The sequence below is a fragment of the Hemitrygon akajei genome, chromosome 3 (assembly GCF_048418815.1).
Source record: "Hemitrygon akajei chromosome 3, sHemAka1.3, whole genome shotgun sequence".
Classification (NCBI taxonomy): domain Eukaryota; kingdom Metazoa; phylum Chordata; class Chondrichthyes; order Myliobatiformes; family Dasyatidae; genus Hemitrygon; species Hemitrygon akajei.
Window position 1 is genome coordinate 124,908,805 of NC_133126.1, and position 14,179 is coordinate 124,922,983.

Consider the following 14,179-nt stretch of genomic DNA (forward strand, 5'->3'; position numbering starts at 1 on the left):
CGGTGATAATAAACCTGATTCTGATTCTGACACTGCACGCTCTCTAGAGCTGTTGCACTTTATTCTGTTTCGCACCACCCTAACGCACTGTGTAATGAATTGCTCTGTACAGACAGTCTGCAAGATAATCTTGTACATGTGACCATAATAAACCAATTCCAATTCTAAGGGAAACTCGGGAGGACAAAAATAAAAAATAAACTCTGCATTGAATTTACAGATCTAGAGCTGAGCAAATTGAGACGGGGAAAGAAGACTCTCAAAGTGTCTCCCGATCAAGTAGCAGCAAAACCGTTGTTGAAACGAAAATCTCCTGAGGAGCTCGCAGACAGTGCACCCATTACACATGGAAAGTGTGCCAGCAGTAAGATGACAGCAGGTAAGAGAACGTGCAATGTTAGGGGAGAAACGAACTGTGTCTTTCTCTGAGTCACATCAGCTCTACTCAGTCCACTGAAGTACAAACTTCATAATCCAAGTATTGAACTCATTCCCTAAGGTCTAGCCATACAACTGCGATATTGGTCATGCTATCTCCTAAGGTTTCACATGAAGACCAGTCACTTGGTGAGTGGGGGTTATATGCATATTCTATGACAACAAAGCTGCATTTATAAACAAGAGAAAATCTGCTGCTGCTGGAAATTCAAGCACATTTATTTTTCAACATAGTCCCCTCCTACATTTACACACCTAGTCCAGCGGTCGTGGAGCATTCGAATCTTGGACAGAAAGTGTCCACAGATGGGTGATTGATAAATTCATGGCCTAAGGTAGAAGGAGATGAGTTATACAGATATTGCTGTATGGACATGCAGGGCTACTCTTTGAGAGATTATGCAGAAGGTTTGAAGTTAGTAACTCATCTCCTTCTACCTTAGGCCACAAACTTATCAATCACCCCTGCTGTGGACACTTTCTGGAGGTCCAAGATCCATATGCTCCACGACCGCTGGACTAATTGTATAAATGTGGGAGGGGACTATGTTGAAAAATAGATGTGCTAGGTTTCCTAAAATTGACTCCTTCTACCTTAGGCCACAAACATATCAATCACCCCTCGTAGATGCTACCTGGCTTTTGAGTTCTCCAGCACTTTATGCTGCATTTATAAATTGCTTAATTTCATTCCCTCCATCCTCACTTCCCCCATTACTCAGCCCCACCTCTGGATGTGCCAAGACACCTGATCCCCAATAACGGGCCTGAAGGTTACTGTTGTACTACACCAAGTGCTCAAAAACTGCTAATGAGTGTATAGTCTAAATTCCCAGCATGGACGTGATGGTTGCAAATATTATTATGCTGGTGTTTGAAGAATGCCATTTTTTTTAACTCACTTGAGTCTGTGGAGCTGAAGATCATGGAGTGAGTTGGAGACAGTTCCTTGTGGACTTCACACGCCAGTTTTAAAAAGCAAGCGAGGCTTGTCAGGACTTTTCTGTGGAGCAAGAGATTGCTTGGGTTAGCAAGGGCTAATATAGAAGTAGGGTTAAAATAGAATGACCATTGTTGGAGTGGCTATTGTAGGAGTGGACAGTGATAGCGTAGTCAGGCTTTGGCTCGAAAGCTTAGGCGAGAACGGGTGCAGGCTCGAACTTAAGTTTGAGAAGTTAGAGGTGTATCCAATGTAGGCTGGATGGTAGTTCAGGCAGTAGAATGCCCCTCTAGTGAGGGGTGGGATTTCAGGGTACCTATCAGTTTCCCTGATGACTACATCTGCAGGAAGTACAGCTCCTGACTGATGAGGTCAAGGGACTGCAGCTGGAGCTGGATGTACTCAGGACCATGCGAGGGGCTGAAAACCTCATTGATGAAACTTTTACTGAGGTGGTCACTCACAGAATGCAGACTTCAGACAGTAGATGGGTGACCACCAGGAGGGGTAAGGGTTGTAAGTAGTCAGTGCAAGGTTTCCCTGTGCCATTCCCCTCAACAACAAGAAGAACCCTTTGGATATGGCTGAGGGGGATGACCTATCCGAGCACAGCAGCAGCAGCCAGGCCAGTGGCACTGTGGCTGGCTCTGAGGCTCAGCAGGGAAGGGTAACGTCAGGCAGAGAGATAGTGGTAGGAGACTCAGTAGACAGGAGATTCTATGGCCGTGATAAAAAAGCCAGGATGGTGTGTTCCAACCCAGGTGTTAAGGTCCAGGATGTCGCAGAGCAGTTGTAGAAGATTGTCAAGGGGGAGGGTGCGAGGCGGAGGTCACGGTGCACAGTGGAGTCAAAACCATAGGTAGAAGGGGGAGAGGAGGTCCTGCACAGTGAATGTAGGGAATTGGGGAAGATGCTGAAGAGCTGGATCTCTAGATTACTCCTGGTACCACACGCTAGTCAGGGCAGGAATATGATAATAGATTAGATAAATGAGTGGCTGAGGAAGTGGTGCAGGGGCCAGGGTTTCAGATTTCTGGATCACTGGGATCTCTTCTGGGGCAGGTATAACTTGTACAAAAAGGACGGGCTACACCTGAACCAGAAGGGGAACAATATCCTTGCAAGTAGATTTTCGAGAGGTGCTGGGGAGGTTTTAATCTAAGTTGGCAGGAGGGATGGGAATGAGAGTGATAGGGCTGAGGAAGGGGCAGTTGGTATACAAGTGTATAGTGAGACTGTGAGGAAGGACAGGCAGATGATAGGGCAAAATTGCAGTCAGTGTGATGAGTTAAAAAGTAACGGGCCAAATCAAAAAGGATGATAAATACAGGACTGAAGGTGTTATATTTGAATGCACACTGTATACAGAATAAGGTAGATGATCTTGTAGCGTAGTAAGAAACTGGTAGATATGACATTGTGGGCATCAGATAGTTGTGGTTAATATGAAGCTTAATATCGAAGGATACATATTGCATTGGAAGGACAGAGAGATAGCCACAGGTGCTGGGGTGGCTGTGTTGTAAACATTGAAATCTAATTTTAGAAAGAGGTGACATGGATCGGAAGATGTAGAGTCTTCGTGGGTAAAGACCCTGATGGGAGTTATATACAGGCTCCCAAAAGTAGCCAGTATTTGGGATATAAATTTCAACAGGAAATATAAAAGGCATATAATAAGGGCAATGTTATAATAGCCATCGGAGATTTCAATACGCAGGTAGTTTGGGAAAATCAGGTTAGTGCTGGATACCAAGAGACAGAATTTGTAGCATGGCTATGAGTTGGCTTTCTTGAGCAGCTTGTAGTTGAGCCCACTAGGGGAAAGGCAATTCTGGATTGAGTGTTGGAGAGGGTTCTGAGGAGGTTCGCGAGAATAATTCAAGGAATGAAAGGGTTAACGTATGAGGAGCTTATGATGGTTCTGGGTCTGTACTCGCTGGAATTTAGAAGAATGAGGGGGGATCTCATTGAAGCCTATCCAATATTGAAAGGCCTAAATAGAGTGGATGTGGAGAGAATGTTTCCTATAATCTAGGACCAGAGGGTCTTACCTCAGAATAGAGGGACATCCATATAGAAAAGAAATGAGAAGAAATTTCTTTAGCCAGAAGGAGGTGAATATGTTGGTGAAAGAGTGGTGGGAGTGTGGAATAAACTGCCAGATGAAGTGGTAAATGTGGGCTCACTTTCAACATGTAAGAAAAACTTGGACAGGTACATGGATGAAAGTTGTATGGAGGGATATGGTCCAGGTGCAGGTCAGTGGGACTAGGCAGAAAAATGATTTGGCTCAGCCAAGAAGGGTCAAAAGGCCTCTTTCTGTGCTGTAATGTTCTATGGTTCTATGTTGAACTCATTACCAATGGATGGCTGTGGAGGCCAAGTCATTGAGTACATTTAAAGCACAGGCTGATAGATTCAGGGTGTCAAAGGTTTTGGGAGATGTCAGGAGAATGGGGCTGAGAGGGATAATAAATCAGCCATGATGAAATAGTGGAGCAGACTCGGTGGGATAAGTTGCCTAATTCTGTTCCTATGTCGTATGATCTTATGAAGTAGTAGAGAGTCAGTAAATGTAATGTCTTGTCTGACATGCACCAGCACTGCACCATCAACTCATCATTGAGCTGAAGATTACTGAAGCATATAAACCTTTTAATCAGAGACTATAGGGGATATCAGGTGAGTCATCTTGTCATAATACAAATGAAGAATGTTCTTGGCCCTTTCAAGTGATATCACATTAACCTTGCTGTTTTTCAGTGATGACAGCAAAAGGAAGAATAGCAAGAAAAACGGAGAACATGAACATTCCCAGGTTGCCTCCAAGAAGCGGTATGTGAACTAGTTTTCCAAAACTACCAGACAGAGATACAGAGACACCGTGGGAATTAGGATTATTAGAATTTATTGAGCCCCCAAATATTCACATGCCCATAAGAACCTTCAGTCCTGATAAAGGGTTTTGGCCTGAAAAGTCGACAATACTCTTTTCCATAGATGCTGCCTAGCCTGCTGGCTTCCTCCAGCATTTTGTGTGTGCTGCTATAAAACCAATGGAAGAATTCACCCAGTGGACACAGGGGTGTTCTTTTGATTGACTGTAATTGAACAAAATCAGCGTAGACACCTAGTGTAGATAATTGACTGCCGTCAGACAATGTGATCGACGATTGCATCATCCAATTATCCAATTCTTCATTTTCATTGTAACATTCAAGGAGATAACTTCAAATTCTTCATAGTTCCTAACTTGTTAAAGTTGTGAAATCACCTCATTTTCACTCTCGGCTGTTTCTGGCATCTCCAAGACTAAATGCTTGAACCACAGTGAGTAAAGTGGTTCTGAATTGCCTTACTACTTATTTCTCACCAAAAATCACTGCTTTTTAAACACAAGCACACACAACTGACACTATTGAAATCTATATGCTCTAAGCACGGTGTCCTGCCCCATGAAAGCAGCATAGTGTTCCAAATAAATGATGGGAATCCCAGCTATTTTCTTGATTAATTTTTTGTTCTTTAAGAGTTGTCCCAAATAACCGGCTGCCCGGATTAACCAACGGTCCAATTACCTGGAATGCACCGTATTAAAAAAATCCAAAAATATTACTGGGTCAGTGAGATGCTACATTGAACTTCCAAAAAATATATTGCTAAAACATATATATGTATATAGATGAAATGCTCAGAATAAGAATCAGAATCAGGTTTATTATCATTGACATATGTCATGCAATTTGTTGTTTTGTGGCAGCAATATAGTGCAAGACATTAAAATAACTATAAGCAACAAAATAAATAGCACAAAAGTAATGTTCAATGATTCGTGGAATGTTCAGAAATTTAATGGCAGAGGAGAAGAAGCTGTTCTTAATATGTTGAGTGTTATCAGAGCTTTTGCCAACATTTGTGCCATTGGTGAACTTACGGATGGCATTTGAGCTGGTTTCAAAGCTGGAGTAGGCTTATTGAGCTATTTGAGTTACTCTGGATCTTGTTCCTTAACTTATTTGCTGTTATGGTAGAAAATTGTTAGTCTAGCTCAGCAAGATATTAGTCAACATTAGCGAGGTATTACTTAGTGTGTTACTGAGATATTAATCTGAACATCGATGACATGTTATTTTGATGCATCGTGTAATATTGCTCTAACTTTTTACTGTAAATTATGAAAGATGTCTTTTTACATATAATTATACTTGTATTTTCCCTTCTCATAAGGGGCACAATCAACCACAGCCTCAGTTCAGAAAGAAAACAACCATTCAGCGAATGATCCTCCTGCCTCCAGTGCAAAAGGAATTTTCATCAAGCAAGTTTTTGAATCAGGTTACAAGCCAATCAAATTTGACAAATTTGCACATTTAGTAATATGTTAAAAGATACCTAAGTTGTGACAAGGAGAAGCTAAAATCCATCTATTCATGAAATGTAAGAATGACCCAGCAGAGAATGAAAACATTTGGTTCATCTCCATGAGCTCCACAATTAACTCCTTTTCCCTGCTATTTCCTCATAGCCCTCCAAAGTTTTCCCCTTTGTTTTCTATAATTACCAATTTTCTTTTGCAAATTAATATCTCACACCCCACAGGAATTCAGATTATAAGAACTTGTTAGGTAAAAAAATTATCATTTCTTTTGCCTCTGTTTCTTTTTTCAGTATATTATCTTGTTTCCAGCACTCCAACTATTGAAATAGCTTCTGGTTATTAACTCCAATAATTTTTTTCAATATTTTTAACAATGCTAACATAACTCCATTTAACCCACCCTGCTCTAAAAACAGCATCTTTAGTCCTTCAGTGTAATAGCAGTCCTGTTACACATTAGAATAACTGAGTGTATGACGGTCGGTACAGATTTGGTGGGCTAAAGGGTCTGTTCTATGCTGCACCTTTCCATGTCCTCATGACACGATTGCAAAACAATGAATTTAACACCTTTATTCAAGAAGGAATGCAGACAGAAAGCAAAAAACTATAGGCCAGTTAGCTCAACACCTGCTATTGGAAATTGGTTGGAAACTATCATTTGGAGCACCTAGTGAAATTCAAGGAAGTATATAGAGGTTTTGGAAAGGGTGCAGATGAGAATGTTGCCAGGATTAAAGGGCATGTTCGATAGGAGAGTTTGGGTGAATTTGGGCTAATTCTCTGCAGTGACAGAAGCTGATAAGATTATGAGAGGTATAGATGTAAGGGCAGAGCAGGCCTCTCGGGTTCGAGCCACATTGTCCCACAACCCGAACTAACCCTAACCTAATTATGGGACAATTTACAATTACCAATTAACCTAGCCAGTACGTCTTTGGACTGTGGGAGGATCCTGGAGAACCTGGGGGAAGCTCACACATTCCATGTACAGAGACTTCTTACAGAATTGTGCCAGACTTGAATTCTGAATTCTGGAACGCCCCGAGCTGTAATCATATCGAGCTAACCTCTACGCTACCGTGGTGCCTGATTTTGCTGCAATAGAAGATTGGCCAGCCAACTGGAAACAGAATAAATTGATCTTTTTGGCAACAAGCAGCAAGTGATGTCTGGCAAGGATTGGGATGTAGCACTTCAATCTTTTTTATAATGTAAGAGAGAGAAAAATTACCTGGGAACTATTTGTGAAAATGCTGGCCTCAAGGAGCAGTTTGCTGTCAAAATATAAATCTTGATCTCATCAGTGTTTGGCACCAGAATGGTAAAACTTTAATGTTACAGCTTCCTGAGAATTAAGAGGAGCTATCAATTTATTTTATATTCTCCTCAGTAAAGAAACAGTCCTAACCTGCAAACTTGATGCAGCTTTCTTTTTCTGCTTCAAGGTAACCAAATTAGAAAGAGGATATTGAAGTGGGGTGCCCAGGGCATCTGCTGGCCACTTGGACTCTGCTTTAAATATACCAGGCTGGTTTGCATAGAGGATAAGGAAGTAAATTATCTTAAGACAAAGGGATTTGCTGAAGGAAGAGTGACAGGTTTTAAATCAATGCGGATGTTATAAATATGGATACGCAAAGTACTGCGATCACTACATTTGCTATTGATGCAAGATAAGTTGTAAACAGGACGTAAGGAAGCTAGTACTTAATATAGATAACCTAAATGAGTGATCAAAGATCAGTCATGTGGGTTAGGAAAATGGACCACTTCTCTTGTGTTGTGTATTAATGGCTTGGATCAGAGTATAAAGTATATAATTTGAAAGCTTTATGATCATATGAATCTTGGAAAATGTAGCAACTAGTGCAAAGGATGGTAAGAAACTTCTATCATATATAGATAGCCTGTACAAAAACATAACACAAAGAATTCAATGTGCAAAATGTTCAGTGAAGCGAGGTAGAATTTAAGTGGCGTGTAGGAAGAAGGAGACATAGATTTCAAGCATTCTGGGAGCTGAATATGACAGAACAGGTGAAGGAAGCTGTTAAAAAGGTAAAAACTCTGGATTCATAATTGGAGGCGTAGAATATGAAACTAAGACAGTCATGTTACATCCTGTATTCCACATTATATAGGCCTCTATGAGTTTGCAAACAAAACAAATGCTCAGAGATGTAGTAGAGGACAAGAATAAAAGATTTCAGGGACATCAAGATAGATTTGTAAATTAGAAGACAAAATTGAACATAAGAAGTGTCCAAATTTGCATTTCGGTAGGAAACATGAAATGAGTTAATAAAATATATTAACTTATATAAACGGTACAATTTTCGGTACCTACGCTCTGTCTGCCAGAGAAAGCAGGATCTCCCAGTGGCCACACATTTTAATTCCACGTCCCATTCCCATTCCCATTCTGATTTGTCTATCCATGGCCTCCTCTACAGTCAAGATGAAGCCACACTCAGGTTGGAGGAACAACGCCTTATATTCCATCTGGGTAGCCTCCAACCTGATGGCATGAACATTGATTTCTCTAACTCCGTTAATGCCCCTCTTCCCCTTCTTACCCCATCCCTTATTTATTTATTCCCCCCTTCCTCCCCCTCCTTTTTTTCCTCTCTCTGCCCCTCTCACAATCACTCCTTGCCTGTTCTCCATCTCCCTCTGGTGCTTCCCTCCCCCTTTCTTTCTCCCTAAGCTTCCCGTCCCATGATCCTTTCCCTCCTCCAGCTCTGCATCCCTTTTGACAAACATCTTTCCAGTTCTTAGCTTCACCCCTACCCCTCCTGTCTTCTCCTATCATTTCAGATTTCCCCCTCCCCCTCCTACTTTCAAATCTGTTACTATCTTTTCTTTCAGTTAGTCCTGATGAAGGGTCTTGGCCCAAAAAGTCAACTGTACTTCTTCCTATAGATGCTGCCTGGCCTGCTGTGTTCCACCAGCATTTTGTGTGTGTTGCTTGAATTTCCAGCATCTGCAGATTTCCTCAGGTTTGCGAGTACAATTTTCAGACTGTTTGAAAATGGCAGGACAAGTTAAGAAAACTGGAAAAAATATGGAATTCTTGGATTTGTTATTAAAGACATTATTTAGAAAAGCAAGAATATAATACAAAACATTAATATACCTATACCAATATTTAAATCTCAGCCGTTATGTTCTGCCAATTCCTGGGCTGTAAGAAAGATTTCAAGGCCTTAATGAACTGATATTACCATGACTGTTGCCCATGCAGTCATGTGGAGTTAACTGAGAAACAGGACTTGCTCTCCCTTATAACAGTGAAGATTAAAAATAGGGCAAAATAGTTTACAGGTGCAATTGGTAACCAGGAGACACAAATATAAGGTGATTAGCGAAGGAACCAGAGACAAGAACAAGCCTTATGATAGAAAAGGATTCTTTAGCAAAGTTTATAAGATTCTCGGATAACAGATTGAGGGGAAAACATTTCCAAGACTACTTGGCAGGACATGTTATGGGTTACTTACATATTATGACACAGAAAGAGGCCATTCAGCCCATTTGGTCCATGCTGCTGCCTGCACAGCAAAACTATAAGTTCTATTCCTGGTTTTATTTCTTTAATCCTTTAATATATTCTCTTTAATATACCATCAACTTCCATTAAATCTTTTTTGCTACTTACCTGCACTGAATTATTTACAGTAGCAGATTAATCTACCAGCACAACTTTGAAATGCGTGATAAAATGGGAGCTCTAGGGGACAGCATATATATCGTTACAGGAGAATGTATCAACTTCATATAGATAGTGCCTAAGCAATCTTCCCTCTAACTTGCAATGACCAGTATATGCAAAAATCTTTTGCTTTCCTTTTTTTTGCCCAGTTGCAACATGTGCGCACTGAATCTTATATATAGAGGTATTAATTTTAACAGCTAGCAAAAACTAAAATCTGCAGATAAGTCATTGCAAACTCCATATTGTCAACACCGTCCGCATCAGAAACCAGAAAAGGAAATGTGATTGAGTACGATCATGAAATGTACTTCACATGTCAATGAGGTAGAGGGTGACAACCTTTTGCGCGCAATTTAAATTTTTTTGGGCACTAGTAGTAAAAGATGTGTGCACGCGCATGCGCACACACCTTGGAGGGAACATTGCACCTAAGGTCAGAGTCAAACACGGGTCACTAATCTTGTCAGTCAGCAGCAATAACAGTTGCACCACTGCCTATATTACTGGAGTAGCTAACTTAAAGAGCCGCACAGGAACAATGAACCAAAATACCTTCGAAATTAATGTGATATGTCACATTCCATTCAGGAATTTCAAAAAAAGGTATCAAGGTTGTCGGAGATGCACAAATACTTAACAAGCCCGAGGAACTTGGAGGAAAGAGTAAAAACAAAACTTGGAAGATGGCTGCACGCTACAGAGGAATAACACTGGGACAACTTATAGGGGTGAGTCAGGTATTACAGAAGGATAGTGACAATTCGGTATATTTAAATCATCTTTAATGTTCAAAACAATACAAGGCATGAAACAGAACCATAGGTCACAGAAAGGTGGACACTGAACAAAAAAGAGATTGTAAATAACAACAGAGAATACTGGAAACATTCAGCAGGGCCACTGCAACTACGAAGAGAGAAGGAGAATCAGTGATGGCCTACATCAAAAGAAGAGGTTACAGTGAATATGAGCTAAGTCAGAAATAACTTTAAAGAGACAGAAATGGGGAGGGTAAGGGGATAGGTACAGCTATAAAAGGTGGGACACCAAACAAGAGTCAGAGGAATGGGTGGAGGCGTAAGGCTAAAGAAATTTAAGGTAATAAGGAATGATACTATGAGAGTTTAAACATATGGTGAGAAGAACATGAGTTAAAGGAGATTGATAAAGATGGTGGTTAACACAACTGGATGGGTTGTAGGACTCTGGGTGACCTCCCTTTGGAGAATTTAAACATGACACGCTACTTTGAAGAGCATTCAGATATTTAAGTCTGGAGATGAGAAAGGTTTGGGTGACAGTCTCAAAAGGAAATATTTATATTTCCTATATTATAACAAAGGACTATATTATAACAAAGGAGATGACAGTGCTGAGGTAGAAATAAGAGACCAACGCCATGTAGAGAAAGCAATGGGATTGTCATTCCAACTTTTGATAAGGAAAAACACGGAGGATGTGAACAAACTGATATAATCTGAGACAATGGTCTTGGAGAAAGACAGAATCAGTTGGGAGGACCAAAGTGAGTTATTTGTTTACAACTGGATATCAAGATGGCATGTTGAATAAGAAGTTTGATGGCACAAAGGCAGCAGATGCAGAAGGAGAAGGAGTGAAGAGGTAGAAAATAATGTTCAAAGCTGATCTCATCTTCTCAGATGGGGTTGAAGAGAGAAGGGCAAGGACCAATCTCAGGATATTAGAAAGAACAAAGCAGTTGCAGAAGAAAAGCCATTGCTGAGATACTTAGGTAGTTAAGAATTGAATCATATGAGTGAAGTCTCAATAAGTTGGACAATGGAGGAAGATGATCTGGATGTAGAGCTGGGGAGGAGTGAAACCATACTACAGATGTAGTCAGTCATTGACAATATTATTTGTGATTATACTGAGCCTACAAATCTCTGTCATCAACAGAGGGTACACAGGGGCTTGATGCTGCATTGCACTGAATATTTCTAAGATGTAGTGATGCCACAATAATCCATAGAATTATGACATAAAAGAATCACATTACCAAGGAATCATTGGTTCAACAAGTCCAGCCTTTCATTTTCAAGATGTTTGAATTCTAAACCAATCATAACTGGTAATGGATGATGCTATCAACTTAAGACTGTCACAGCCAGGGGAGGAAGTGGAGATAAGCTTCCACTTCCTACTAAATGCTTCCAATGGCATGCATCTCAGATAGCCTCTGACAACCAAGTCCAGCTCCTGGCCTTCACATGTGGCTTAGCCCGGCAGAACCATTTCTACAGGCAGGAGAAGGGGCAAAGGGGGATTACTGGCACCTTAAAACCAGTTGCTTCGAGCAGATGGGGCTCATCAGCCGTGGTTGGCAGATCATCTAGGAGAAGGAAAACTCTGATCTCAGACCTCCACTGCCTTGTAGCTATACCCACTCATAGGTAGTCTTCAGGAGTAAACTCCATGGAAAAATCCAGAACTAGAGTCCCTAAGACAGTCTAAGGTTGAATTCAACGTTGAATTACAGCTCTTGTGATGCAGCAGGTGCCAAATTGTATCAGGCTCTGCCGTTCCTTTAGATTCATCAGCTGCGTGGAGAAGGGGAGCCTGTTGCATTGGCGACAGCTTGCTCTCCACATAGTACTGCTCTGACTGGTATACCAGATGGCGTATCACATAGACAGCTGGGAAGCAGCATCCATGGACCACTCCAACAAACGGAGATGGTTGTATGATCATTAAACAGGAGGGGATGAGAAGAGAAAATTATCATACTTTTCTAACAAAACCAAAGGCAGGGACGGACCCTGCGGTACCAAATTTCCAATGTTCATGTCAGAGCACCAGAGAGTTCACCAGCAACAACGTACTGTTGGAGGAATTCAGTGGGTCGAACAGCATCTGCATTAACTCAGGTGCTACTTGACCCATTGAGTTCATCCAGCAGATTGTTAGTTGGGCCAGATTCAAGCAACTGTGGTCTCTTGTGTCTCCAATACTTCATTAAGTTTGATTTAGTGCAGAGTTAATCAAAACAACTTGGAGGTCAAGTTATGGTTGAATAGTTCAATACTAGATTAAAAGATGATGAGCACGCAAGTTTGGTATGAGTGAAACTCTTGAGTTAGTTCAGCTTCAAAGTCTTGGTTTACTCCAACATAATCCTTGCAATATTTTCCTGTTTTCTATCGAAGCAAAAGAACGATGATGAATGTGCGATCTGCAGAGATGGAGGTGAATTAATCTGCTGTGATGGTTGTCCAAGGGCCTTTCACTTAAGTTGCCTTGTTCCCCCTCTTACAGAAATACCCACGTAAGTATAAGGATTGTAGAACCAGCACATCACCTCATAGAATCATTAAATAATAAATGATCAGACAAGGCCATACAGTACTTGTTCCTGGCAACAGAAACAAATTAATTTCTACATCACTTGCTGATTCAGGAATCCTACATCAGATAGAAAGGGAAGATGTGGCTTCAACTCATTTTCATATCTAACCAGGGCTTTGTTGATCAGCATCTCTGGAGCATAAGCTACAAAGCCTACCACAGGAATTTAAGCACATAAATTTGACTTCAGTGCAATGCAGTGCATGTGTTTCATTGTCAGAGATGTCATCCTTTAGATAAATAAAGGTCATGTCCATTCCCTGAGGTGAATTGAAAAGATCTAACTACTGCAGTTCAAAGCAGTTAATTTCTTCCTCATATGCTGTCTAATTCTTGTCCAATGTTCAGAACATGGCATATCTTGCTAATATATATAGGTTTTCTTCATGGGATTTTGCTGGGCGTGCATCTGTTGCTGTATTTCAGAAGTATATCAATGGTTGAAAATTAATTGTGACTTCTAAAAATGTATTGATAGACACTGTACTAGCCTAGGATTAGGCTATACTGTTTAATACCATGCAGTCACCACGTACAAGGAATGGCCACACAGTAGGATGCCAGAATAGTACATAGCTGTACTAGGAAAGTGTGATTTCAGCAAAAGGGTAGAGGTAATCGAAGGAAAACGTGAGATTGCTTTGTTACCTTACAACATATGTGTCAAACACAAGGCCCGCGGGCCATATTCGGCCCGGCGTACAATTATATCCGGCCTGCAAGATCATTTTAGATAGATCTATTATTTTAATTATTAATGGCACGGCGATATGAAGCGCTGATAACACACAAACTACAGATCCCATAATGCAGCGCAACAGCTGCCGATAGGCTACCCGGGAACATTCCCGCGTCAAGCGTCTGTTGCTGTATACAACGCTATTCTGAAGTCAAAGCTAACCCCTAACAATGGCGAAGAGAAAAGTTGATTCTGAAAAAAGAGTCTTTCAAAACCGATGGGTTGCTGAGTATAGTTTGTGAGATAGCCACTGATTTAAGAACACAGTTGATTGAAAGAAGCAACCCATTTATTGCATACTCGCTTGCTGTGGATGGAAGTGCTGATATGACGGACACTGCACAGCTGGCTATCTTCATCCGAGGAGTGGACTCCAATTTGTGCGTTACAGAGGAAATATTGAACATTAAATTGATGCATGGGACAACGACAGGAAAAGACATTTTTGAAAATGTATGTCAAAGTGTAACCGATATGAAATTGCTCTGGGACAAACTTATTGGACTTACAACAGATGGAGCACCGGCGATGTGCGGTGAAAAAAGTGGACTAAGTGGGAAGGATGCGGGTAAAGATGCAGGAGGAGAACTGTACTGG

General features: G+C 41.0%; 1 long non-coding RNA gene across 1 annotated transcript in view; it reads right to left on the reverse strand.

Moving 5' to 3' along the window:
* Positions 1 to 1,346: 1,346 nt before the first annotated feature.
* LOC140723715 (uncharacterized) overlaps positions 1,347 to 14,179 on the reverse strand; it is a 58,534-nt gene continuing 45,701 nt past the window's right edge. The window contains exon 6 of the long non-coding RNA XR_012097951.1: positions 1,347 to 1,441. This is a non-coding gene — a long non-coding RNA (uncharacterized lncRNA). The remainder of the gene's footprint in view (positions 1,442 to 14,179) is intronic.